We start from the raw sequence: 12,988 nt of genomic DNA, 5'->3' as shown, positions 1-12,988 counted from the left end.
AATAAAGATTTACAAACGGAGTGGAATTTGCTTTAAGACATGCCAGTGTTAGGTGGGGTGTTGTTATTCTAAAGTCAGAAAATTCCATCTCCACCCCAGAAACACATATCCTGTGAGTCCACATCCACAGCACATATCAGAGCGGGGGCTCTACCTCAAAGGGTTTATATCCTTCCATCTGAAAATATGTCAGACAAAAAAACCATGCATGCCAACAACAAAAAAACACTTCAAATACACAGGACAGAAGCACAGAATGAAAGCAAATCATCTAATGTATTTCACCTTTTAAAATATTAATGTATGCATTTTAGGAACTCTGTTACACGTCAGCTGTAAGGAAATGAACCCATGATCAATGTAAAATGACCAGTCTGTGAACAGTTGGCGTTTTCTGCAGTGAAGGAGGCTCGCCTTTTATCTATCATTCAGTGAATGACGTATTTTATTTGTTCCACAGCACTTCTCAAACAAGAGGAGGCAATCAATGGGGAAAGAACGGATCTGAGGATGAATCACCACTTATTTTACACTACAGAAAGCTGTAGTTTATCGGTTGGTCAGCAGCTGCTCAGACCTTTCAGACATTACTGAAATGCACAGGACTACTGTCAGTTCATTGCGAGGGAAGGAAAAAGGCAAACTACGGGGACTTTAGCTCTCTCTGCCTCCTACTGTTTTATCTCTCACACCCTCTTTCTGCCTCCCACTCCCCCCGCCACTCTCTCACACACACACACACACACACACACACACACACACACACACACACACACACACACACACACACACACACACACACACACACACACACACACACACACACACACACACACACACACACACACACACACAAAGTACAAGAGACTTGAAAGACCTGTTTCAGGTGTTTGAACTCATCATTACCAACTCAAGCCTGGGGATCTGCTCAACCTGACAGCCTTGTTGATAGATTGTAATTGTATGGTCACAATTGATTGACTGCACCTAACTCAATGTAATATGCATTTATTGGAGGTTACAGGTAAAGGGGAAGGCAGTAATGACTTCCCTTCTTGTCCTTTGGCAAATGACCCTGTACAAACTCTGACGGACACTTTACCATATTGAGGAGGCAAAGGATACTTTTGCATTTCTCTGTGGATATTCTGCTTACCAGGCAAAAGAAGGTTCTGGTTTCCCTTTTAATCAAATTTCAATTATTCCAATGGAGGAGAGGAAACTCACTCGTTCTGCGGCGGTCTCTCTCTGTGTTCTTTAAAACCAGTATTTTCCTCCAGCAGCTCCAGGTAATTAATCATCCATACATGTTTTAAAACATCAGCGACTCTCCGCGCTCCGTTCTCTCAGTCAGTACTTTGTCTCTGTTGTCCCAATGTGTGAGTGATTACCACCAAACTAAATATATTACATATTCCAAAGTGTGGAAAATACACATATGGCGTGGTCTTTGAAAGAGTGTTTTATTTGAAGCATAAGCGGAAAAGAAAAAAGGAGGCTGAATGGAGTGTGACTTCCAATGTACAGGTGCAGCTAACGAAGTTGTAGAAAAGGAAAGGGGAAATGTACAGTAGCAGGTCAACATTTTTCACTTTTTTAACAAGCCAAGAGTGAGAAAAAAAATACTTTCTTGCCAACGCTGTGTGCATTAGCCCTCAAATTGCAGGCTGGGAAATATCTTGGCTGTATTCAGCCAAAGGTTTTTCGTGGTATGGTATTTCTTGATGCTTGTGGTATTCATTCTGACTAACTTTAAAAAAAATCTTAAATCTGCATTGTTTTGAACAGGAAACATTCTGTTTCTATTTTGCACAGGTTTGGCCCTCTCACGTTCTCTACACACTCGCTTGCTCACTCACTCCTTTGGAGTGGGACACTGAAATTTGGCTAATCAGGATCAAAACAGTAATTCTTTTCAGCTGTATTAAGTTCATTCTACTCTAATCCAAATGATTCACTGCTGTCAAGTCAAGGTTGGCCTCCTCTCTACTCTGATGCCGCAGCGATCCTGCTGCCGCTCCGACACTTTGTTGGTTTTGGCAGCAGACAGTTATAGGTAACCAAATTTATACGTGTCATAATGAGTGAAGTTTCCATCCAAATGTAATGCCTTCTTCTTCTTTTTTTTTAATAAATCAGCAAAAGAAAATGAACATAAATGTGGATTTCTATCCATTTCCATTGTATGAAAATTGAGCAGAAGACACCAAGATAAACAGCTAATGGCACCAGTTCTTCAGTCCAGTGAACCATTAACCTTCCACCACCTTGGTTGCAATCTCTTCCACCTTGGCAGAGGAAAAGAGCACAACCACATGACTTAATTAAAATCCTATCAACCTCAAATAATTTCCTCATTGGTCCACAGGTCTAATGTTTCATCTGGTGCTATTCTTTATGCATTCAGTGGAGCAGAATCTACACCTTCCACCACAAATAAGTGTAAAATGTTTCTGTAATATCTTGCCTTTTTACTAATTTCAGGGGTTTCAACCATGGAAACGCATTTACGGACTTGTGAACTAGTCCACTATAAAGCTGTGCCTAGTAGCACTTGAATGCCAGTGTCCAGATGTGTGCGCCTCACTGTGTTGAAGAGGCTGGAATCATTTTTTTTTATGTGACAGGCAACATTAGGCTTGACTTTAACACTGCTTTCCTAATTTTGTAAAACAAAATATAAAAAATAAATATGCAGGTAGAAATTTACTGAATGGTTATTTATTGTTAAAATAACAAATAACCACACATCATCGTTTAAAATAGGGGACAAGAGTTTTAGCAGTGGGTATGAACAGACTTGAAATACATCCGTAATGTTGGCAAATCCAAGCACAAATCCAAGGTCTTTTCCCTTCTGGGAATGTCCGCATACTGTTGAATCATGGTAGAACATCCCCCACATTGCAACTATTATGATCCCCCAAGCTTACTGGATGCCCAAAATACTTAGTCAATATAGCATTCGCATTCTGAACTACCAGCTCTGCTGCTGCCTTGGTGTTAGTGTAGTACTGCAATGTTGTTGCGCTCTTCTACATAACACAATGGAGAGTTAGACCAGACCCACTACATTATCACCGGGAGGGTTATAAACACAGCTGATGACAACAGAAGGAAATTCTTAGGGAAGATAGCAGGGATGCAGAGACACAGTCAGCATCTCCAGGACAGGCATGCATACCTTGCACTGCATTATTCGTATCGGCCTTCATTTAACATAATGCCTACTGCTAGACTGAGTAGTTTGTTAAGTTTGCTGTTTAATATTTCAAAATGCATGTTACTTTTTGTTTTTGGAGAATGAGAATGATTGCAAAATAGAGCTGCAATGAAAAATTAATTAATCAATGAGTCATTCAAAATAAAATGAATCCGCAGCAATTATCAATCTTCATTCTACAAGCAAAAATGTCAAAAATGTCATGGTTCTAAAATGTGAGAACTGCAGCTTTTATTGATCTTACATTGTAGTACATTGAGTATTTATGGGTTTTGGAGTATTGTTCAAACAAAACAAGACATTTATGATTCCTAGTGCTCCTATGTCACATTGGATATAGTGAAAAGGAATTTTTCTGATGCTTACTGCTCAGCTTTCTGATGTTTTAAAGACCAAAAATAAATAAATTAATCAAAAAAATAATTGACAGATCACTTCATGGCGAAAAGCACATGGTTGACAAAAAAGAAAAAAATCCTTAGTTAGGTCAGTTTTTTCTTTCTGATCGTCACATTTTTGACTGTTTCCTTATGCTATGAATCTAATACAGGATATTAAGTGGATTAACAGCTGTCAAAGTTACACAGCTTTGGTGAAAAAAACAGGCAAAATCTTAACATTGAATATATAAATTTGGCAGGAAAAACTGAGGATTAACTGTCATTCATGCATGGTTACTAGAAATTTCATTATAACATAATTATACAAATTTTACCTGTTTTTTTTTTTTTTTCAGTAACCTTTAAGGCTGTATCTTGCATTCACCTGCTGAATGCAGCTATTACTTCTAGGTTTCTATCACTAAAGATAGAGTGAGTGTTTTGAAAGGGGCCATCAACCTATTATTACACTCACACTGACAACTGCACGCACACTATAAGCATTCACCTTTTGTGTGCATTGCATGAAGGTGGACACAGAGGGTAGTAAAAGTCATGGGATGACAGGTTTACACCAGAGGTTATGTTCAACCTCATGAAGGCTCACCAAAGCTATGTTCCGTTCATAGCATAGGAACAGCTTCCACAGCAGATTGTATGACATGCGCACACACACAAGTCCAGAAACACGGCTCCCTCTCAGAGATACTCAAACACTTTGCCCACGAGTTCCTGTGTCTAACAATACTGCCATAATTCTTTTGTTTCATCAAACAAGGTTGTGAAGCAGAGTGTATCTAAATCAAGCTTCAAAAAGCTGCATATGAGTCTAAGATGTTTCCTGGGTTATCTGACAAACACAGAGGACATAATGAGAGACAGATCAGTTTCACCTCCATCTACCTTTCGTCTTCCTCCCATTGCTAAGTCCTCCCATCACTCTGTTTTGCCATGCTGAGATACAGTCCCTATGCCGAGGCCTATCTTAGTGCACAGCCGGATCATACCGGGCCAATCTTCCACCTAGAAATAGAGGAGGGCCGGAAAAAGACTCCAGTTTGCTGACGTCACCTTATCGAGAGCAGGGGACACAGGGGAGAGGTAGCGAGTAGATTACCGGTCTCTAAAAATAAAATTGAAATATGGCTTCTGTTCTGCAACTTCCCTCATTCTCTCTCTCTCTCTCTCTCTCTCTCTCTCTCTCTCTGTTTTTTGTTGACTGTTTTTTCTCCATGCATCACATCTCCACTGTGTGATACATTCAGTAAACACTGTTAAATGTGTCAACTTTGTGATTAAGTCTAGTACTTGACCATGGTCCTTGTTTAATAATATACTTATATACACATATTATATAGGTGTGGCCTGGTTGCACATTATTGTTTTAAGCCCCGGCCTCTGGCTCTGTTTTACAGGTCTCAGAGGACAGCGGGCATTGAGTACTAATTGGTTCCAGAGCGAACCATAACACGGACTCCACCAACGACTGTCCGCCTTCATCACCACAGGACCGTAACGAGTGTTTTGCAAACAACACAGAGAGGCTGATAAGAGGCCAGGTGGGTAATTGATGTGGTTACTAAGTGGCTAATTTGCATTCTTTACACATATCAAACTAAGCAGAGGGAGAGATAGGGGTAAATGAGACAGAGTTGGGGGGAATTACAGTCATAAATGGCAACATGAACTCTAAATTTGATCTAAAGTGACCTGAATTCCTGAAGAAGACTCATTTATAAAATGCATTAGGAACTTCGATAGAGTTGAGGGGCTGGGCAATACGGTAAATTTGTTACTCATCAGTGGATTGACATACATCACAATATAAAATCAAGTCAGGATTTTTGTTTAGCTTCAAGATTTCCTTAAGCTCAAACCTCCTTGTCTGGATTACAACCAAAAATAACAGTTCAAGAGATCATATCTGCAATTTCCTGAATCTCCATGAATCCCTGGTTTTTGACAATAAATATCAGAACCATGTCTTTTGCACTTTAAAAAAGCAAGAATGTATATTCCTTTTTTGTCTTTCAATGCAGCGCTGGATAAGATGGAGCACTGGCCATCACACGCTGTGTGTCCAAATCCCCCAGCCCAACAATGATGAAGTCCATTGCAATGTTTTACTGCAGACATCGTGGACATGGAATGATTCTTTCCCATATAACAACACAAAGCAACTGTGCCACTATAGTACAATGCCTGACTGTCTGCTGGTGGCAATGATGAGCTGCTGAACAGTGACGACAGTGGGAGTAGAGATGATAAATGGTGAGTTTGAGTATGTTATGAGATAATATGATGAAGGCATTGTGAAGACTTTTTCTTGTAGGACTGTTGTCGTATATTGTATTTGTGCTAATTGGTGGAAAATATAGGGTATCAAGTGCTGTGGGAGTATCCTATAAAACTAATTTACAGATGCTATTACTATTATCTCACACAGCTCAGTGTAAACTGTGAGCAAGAACAACTCTCAGGAATCCTGAAGCCTCTTTCCTGACAGGCGATCAGGGACCAAATTAATGGACTCTGCAAAACACTATGCGCGATTCAACAGGCATTTGGGCACATGACTGAATGGTCTATGATCCCAAACATAGTGTGTGTGTGTGTGTGTGTGTGTGTGTGTGTGTGTGTGTGTGTGTGTGTGTGTGTGTGTGTGTGTGTGTGTGTGTGTGTGTGTGTGTGTGTGTGTGAATTTTGTTTTAGGCACTAATTAACATGTCTATCATTCTGTTTAGGTTCTCTTGTTTCAGCACAGACAGTTTAACATATTGTGGCATCCTAATCTATCCTACTCTCACCTTCCCCTGGGGATATAAAGTTAATTTGTGACTATTTGCAGACTGCACCACAATGGTATAATATTGATACCTAAGCCTGTCCCACCTCTTTTCATTTGTGCATTCTTCTCAACCTGTTCCCTGGCATGGCTCCGAGCTGTCTTGCGCTGTCTTAGGAACACATCTGCTGCTTTAATGCTCCACCAGAGTTTAGAGAGGTCTCAGCACAGGCCAGAGCTGCACCTGCAGACCCATCCAAACAAGAGGAACAGCACTTGCATTGCACAAGGAATTCATGACATAAATATCCCTTCTGCCTTTACTCTAAAATCAGATAATGTGCCCGAAAAAACGCAACCATGTGTTAGAGTAGTGCACAATGATAGGTACCAACTGGGGCATGGAAATACAGAGGAAGAACTCACTGAGATGGGAGGTAAGACAGATAGCAGGAAAAATTAGGAGAAAATTAAAAAAGGCACAAAAAAGTGACAATAAAAAAGAGTAAAAGAAAAGGAGAGAGATGAAACAGTGTCTTGCTGTCAATTCCTCTTCCAGTAAAAAGAATCACTGAGGCCACCTGCGCCAGATGCTGGGTAGGATCATTAGGCGGGTGGCTAAAGGAGAGATGCTTACCCAAAGAGGAGAGCTGTGTACCAAGCCCACCTGCCCAGGGATAAAAATCTCCCTGGGACTCTTAAACTGAAAGGAAAAGAGCGCTGAGCCTCTCAACCAGATGAAGCTAAATAAAACCAAGGCTATTTATCAGTGTAGCAGCCACTCGACCTGTCACTCCTCACCCTGCATCCTCCCCATTCAACCATTCATTGACAGCAGCGCTATCAGCCCACACAAAGCAAATCAGATGCATGAATCAAGCTAGGCAGTATGGCTGAAGTAAGCCAAAAAAAATAATTCTCCAGTTGGCCGAGACAACACATTAATATATAGAGTTGGGCACCATTTGAGAGTTGCAATTTGACTTTGACTGTACTTTGGTTATGTGGAACCACACAAACTTAAAAAGTTATGCCTGGCTGTTGCTGTTTGTAAAAGGAATTCCCACTGTGGCAAACATTTGCGTCGTTGAAGGCCTGACCAAACACTTCAGAATAATCTGGCAAACACTCCATTATCCAATTAATACTCCTTCCTAGGAAAGTCCCTGGGTTTCATTCAAGATCAAATGGACCATCAAAAATCACAACCACTATCTAAAAAATGTTGTTTGGACAAAGGCAACCACTGTTGGGTCTCTTAGCCCCCCACCTCCAAGCTTCATCCTTGCAATAGTCAGGTAATTTCTACACTCCATTCATCATGTGAGGAGCTAAAAGTTAAATCTTTGTCAGAGGTGAAAGAGTGATTCCTGCTGCTACTGTGTATCACTGACACTGCTCCCCTGTGGCAGATTTTCCAACACACTCACAAAGTGGGAGACAGATTATTTTCAACAGACTTACCCTCTCCAGGGGGCAATCTGTCTGTGTTACTGTGGTGTTAGTCACAGGGATAAAGGTACTATGCTCTACTATTGTCTGTAGAATTTCTCCTCTTTTCCAATGTGGTATTAAAGCAAATGTAATTATGCATGATATGTTACAGTAAATGAATGATTGTGGTGTGTACAAGTAATTGCCTCCCTTCTTTACCATTACCACTGTCATATTGAAAAGAGAATATGGGGTAAAGTTAGAAACCAGCATAATGGGATATTCTGAAACAGACAAAATTGCCTCATTATGATGCATTATATAGTCCCTCTGAGCTGCAGCCTCAGAGGTTTGGTAATTTTGGATGCACAGGTGTATTGTTTAATCAGCATTGTTATCATTACCACTCTTTCTCCTCCACTCTACACTAAAGTGCTGAAGCAGGTGAATTACACCATGGAACTTCACAATACTCGAGTGTATCTGTTCATTGTGGTAGTAGGCCAAATTCAAACTACTATCCCCTCACTAACCTTTAATGATCAGCTACTGCCCTTAAAAATAGATGTACCTTGCAATATCAACCCGACTGTATGTGTTTGTTTTCTGAGGCATCATATAATGAGCTCTAATCCTGGATACTGATACGTCTCCTTACTTTTCTACAGTCGTAATAAGAAACGGCATCAGTGGTAGGCAAACCATTCAGTGCAATAGCCATGTCTAATGGGGCCATAATGCAGGGTTGAATGGCTCTATCTGCTGGGGAGAGACAGCCCTCTCAGCAGCCCCTCAGGCCATCGCCTCAGGTCCATTTCAGAGGAAATTCTCAAGTGTTTCATAATTTCCATTTATAAATGCCTTGTTTTGATCACTGAGCTATAGCATAATGTCTTTTTAGCAGTTAGCTGGCTGTTTGACAAACCAGATCATCAGCTTTGTTCATACTTACAGTGATTCTTGCTTATAACAGAAATATAGCCAGATATTTTGTAATTTATACAATCTTGTCACTTCTACAGTACAAAACGACTTAAGAGAGACAGTGTAGGCTGACAAGACTGAAAAACTCCCTATTGTAAAGCAATGTTGCATCCACAGCGCACTTCAAACTCGAACAGTCTAAAATAAACATGGGAAATGGCTCCTTTATTTCATTTTATTTTATTCCCTTACTCCTGTGCGCTGGTCTCCAAGGAGTGCTGGCATCGATTGCTGATTTAATGAAAGCGTCTGTTCCTCTCCCCCATTCCTTGCTCCTCCTCCAGGTCACTCTGCTTAAAATGCCTCCGTTAATCAGATTTCTGTTAAAAGCCGTAAATAGAATCAAAGGTCTGGTGCCAAAACACACTCTCCTTTACCCTAGTCTTCACTCCATCGCCCCCATTTCTACAATTTTCTCATTTGGTGTAGTGGGCATCCATTCTAAAGGTACAAGTTGCATGCAATGGGCAGCCGCTCATTCAGAGTGTCAAACATTTCTTTGACAGCAAAACAGACAAATTACCAAAGTGTGACTTAATAAGTAACTTCTTCTGTAAAAAACTTCTTCTGTGACAAAGTGTTGGTGATAGAAACAATTACTGAATTAATCAATTTGTCAACCATCAGAAAATTAACTGGCAAATCTTGACAGCACAAAAGGCCAAACACTCTGAAGCTCCACTTTGTCAAAAGTGACGATTTGTCGCTTTTTTGTCACATAAGATAACAAACTGAATATCTGTAGACTCTGGACTTAGCGGAACAAATCAAGCAATTTGATGACAAAATAATCAGCAGACTGATCAGTAATGAAAACAATCGTTTTGCTACCAGTTGGTAGCAATATTGAAAGGGGAATATTTTTGCCTGATTAAAATCTTAAGAACTCTGCTCCTTTTATTTTAGCACTTAGACTGCGTTCAAGTGCTTTACGACAAATGGAATACAATCCCACGTAGTGTTATCCTGAAAACACTCCTGAGCACTGGAATTAACAGCTATTCCTTGTTAAGTATAGGATACTCCTAAGGGGAGGATTTCTAATGTTGTTATGTGGTGCAAATTCATTTTTCCGTATGGTTCTATTTGTTCGTCATACTTTACATGTGGAGGTAAAATCCAGAGAAAACCCTTCCAGTTTGGCAGAGGTCTGCTTTTACTCAAAAATTAAAAAAAAATGGCCTGTCAACAGCCCCCTGCTGAAGAATTTAAAGTCTCACCCTTGCCATTACTGCACAATTTGTGTTGGGCCTATCCAAAGTAGAGGAACTACTGTGAAATGAAAACACAAACTAAGAAAGTAAAAAACAACCAGCTATATTGTCCCTACTAATATCACTGTTGGGTTCAGAACATCACTGTTGATTCTTAAAATATTTACTTATGAAGGGCAATATGAAAGGGGATCAGAGTCCTGGTTGGCTAAGGATTCTTGGTGGTGGGTCCTGGGCCCCTTTCACTAATCTGCCTTGCAGATATTTAAAGGATAAATTGCATAGGGAAGAAAACTTTTGGTGCAGTGTCCAGGATGAATATTCTAAACATGTTGCAGTGACCATGAAAAATGGCCATGTTCACTGGTTGTACGAAAAAGAAATGCTATTTTATCACTTGTTATGCTTACAAGCAGGGAAAGCAGCACCACTTGATCCCTTAGGGTCTGTTTAAGTCACTGAGTGATGTCTGTTAGTCACTAAACGCTTCATACCCAACACTGCATAAAAAATACCCGTGGAGCAAATTCTAGACAAATTGTTCAATGTATCAATACAAAGGTTCATAAAAGTAAAACATTCTACTTTACTTCTACAGGCTCATGTTGCTCTATTACACATAAATGCTATTCTACTATAACTATACTTCTTCGGACATCTAACAGGATGTACATGCTCAGTCCCTAATACTGGTGGAGGCAAGGTGGCACGGTGGAACAGTGACAACACTGTTGCCTCAATGCTAGAAGGTCCCAGTTCAATTCCCGCTGTGAGCGCTGGTGGCGTGTCCTCCACCATGCCTTCAGTGCCTGCTGCTCGAGGATAAAGGGCCTTTCTGTGTGGAGTTTGCATGTTCTCCCGATGCTCACCTGGGGTATCCTCCATAAAAATACCCCCACTAAAAACACGCAAGAAGATCACCACCTGACCAATGGTGACAGCCCACCACTCCTGGTCTGCCACGGAGGAAGGAATGACCAAGGATGGGTTAAAAGCAGAGAAAGAATTTCACATATGCATGGCATGTGCAGTTCCCCATCCTAACTTTACATGTTAGGTTAATTGTGACTAATAAAGGATTTCTTCTTCTTCTTCTTCTTCTTCTTCTTCTTCTTCTTCTTCTTCTTCTTCTTCTTCTTCTAATATCTTTTATCTGTGCACTGAACATTTGAAAATGTAAAAAGAGCAGGAAAAGACAACAAAGCTTAATGCTCTATCCATTGCCCAGCCCCTTCCTCATTAGGGAAGCAGTGCAGTTGCTCATCCAAACGCTGATCATCTCTCGGACTACTGCAACTCCCATCTCGGCGTCTAACAGACTGCTGCAGCTTGCCAACTATGCTGCTGCCTGCCTGGTGTTCAATATCCCAAATTTCTCCCACACCACTCCTCTTCTCCAATTGCCACACTGGCTCCCTGTTGTAACTCATATACACGTTAAGACTCTGGTCCTTGACTACGGGGGCCATGAAAGGAACCACTCTTTGCTACCTCCAAGCCATAGTCAAACCCTACATGTAGGCCCAACTATTGCCCTCCTCTGCCTCTGGAAGATTGGTTTCACCATTACTCTCCGGCAATGCTTTTCACTGTTTTGGCCCCACAGTGGTGGAAACTGCCATGGCCCTCACAATACCCTTACCTAAACATCATCAAAAATGTGTGGATAGATCTCAAAAGAGCAGTGCATGCAAGACTGCCCAAGAATCTCACAGAGCTAGGCTACTTTTGACAGGAAGGATGGGTGAAAATCCCCAAACAAGAATAGAAAGACTCTCAGTTGGCTACAAAAAAATGTTTACAAGCTGTGATACAGGCCAAAGAGTACTCACCTTGCAGGGTGCACAAAATTTTACTTCAGGCCCTTTTCCTTTTATGTTACTTTGAAACTGTAAAAGATGGAAATATAAAAGTAATCTTGCTTAAAATAATGAAGCATGTCATCACAACGAGAGTAACAGAATTTTTGAACTCTGCCATGCAACTGTATATGTTATGGTTAAGTTTTTATGGACACCACTTTGAGTGGAAATGGTGTACATGTTTTTTTGCACAGATGAATGACTTATACATCTGGCCCCAGGTGTCGGATGTTCAATTAAATGTACTGCGTACGTTATGCTCTTATGATTGTTATTATGTTTGTGACTTGATTATTCAGCGTGCCATAAAAAACACTCCTTAAGCTTACAAATCCTAATTGGTTATTGTATATGCTAAAGGATCATTTAAGATGAGACTTTACTTTTCTTTCCAGCAGATAAGCAGCACTTAGACTGCCACAAGGGCTAATCATCACATTGTTCCTGATGAATAGCCAGCCAAAATGATTATGCACTCTACAAAAACTCTTAATTAGCAAAATCTCTTCCTCAATCAAGTATCTAAATTACATTTGTACAGTTCAGTGATTACTGACCAAAAGGAGGATTCTTGAGCGGTAAAGAATACGCTGGCCCATAAATGGTCCCATCGAATGGGTGACCACTCACTGAATGAATCATGTCCTAATAATTAAATTGTATGGCATACCAAGAGTGTTAACTTTAGTGGATGCACATTGAGCGGTTCTGACTTCTCAATAGGCTTTTAAAGAAATTAAGTGATGGGCTTGGACAATAATTTCTCTTTTCTGGGTCATTGATTGTTCTCATTTTTGGCTCCTTCAGGCCCATTTTGCTCCTCTACTTAAGATATGTATTCAGGGACTCTTGTCTTATCCCTATAACCTCAGACAAGTCAAGGGAGTAAAGAGGAAAGAGATGCATGACACTGAGCTGTCACAGTTGTTACTTTTGAAATGTGGTCATTTCTTACGTTATCTGAGACAAGTTAGTTATTCACTCTACTGTAATTGTTCAAGAGAAATAGTCGACAACTACGAAGTATTTCTGTGGGTATGATTTGCCATTTAGCAAAAATTGTTTACATTTATCATGCAATGTAGAGAGATATCACACAGTTTTAT

Source organism: Chaetodon trifascialis, chromosome 1 (assembly GCF_039877785.1).
Source record: "Chaetodon trifascialis isolate fChaTrf1 chromosome 1, fChaTrf1.hap1, whole genome shotgun sequence".
In the NCBI taxonomy this organism is placed as follows: domain Eukaryota; kingdom Metazoa; phylum Chordata; class Actinopteri; order Chaetodontiformes; family Chaetodontidae; genus Chaetodon; species Chaetodon trifascialis.
Note: the sequence above shows the minus strand (reverse complement) of the source record.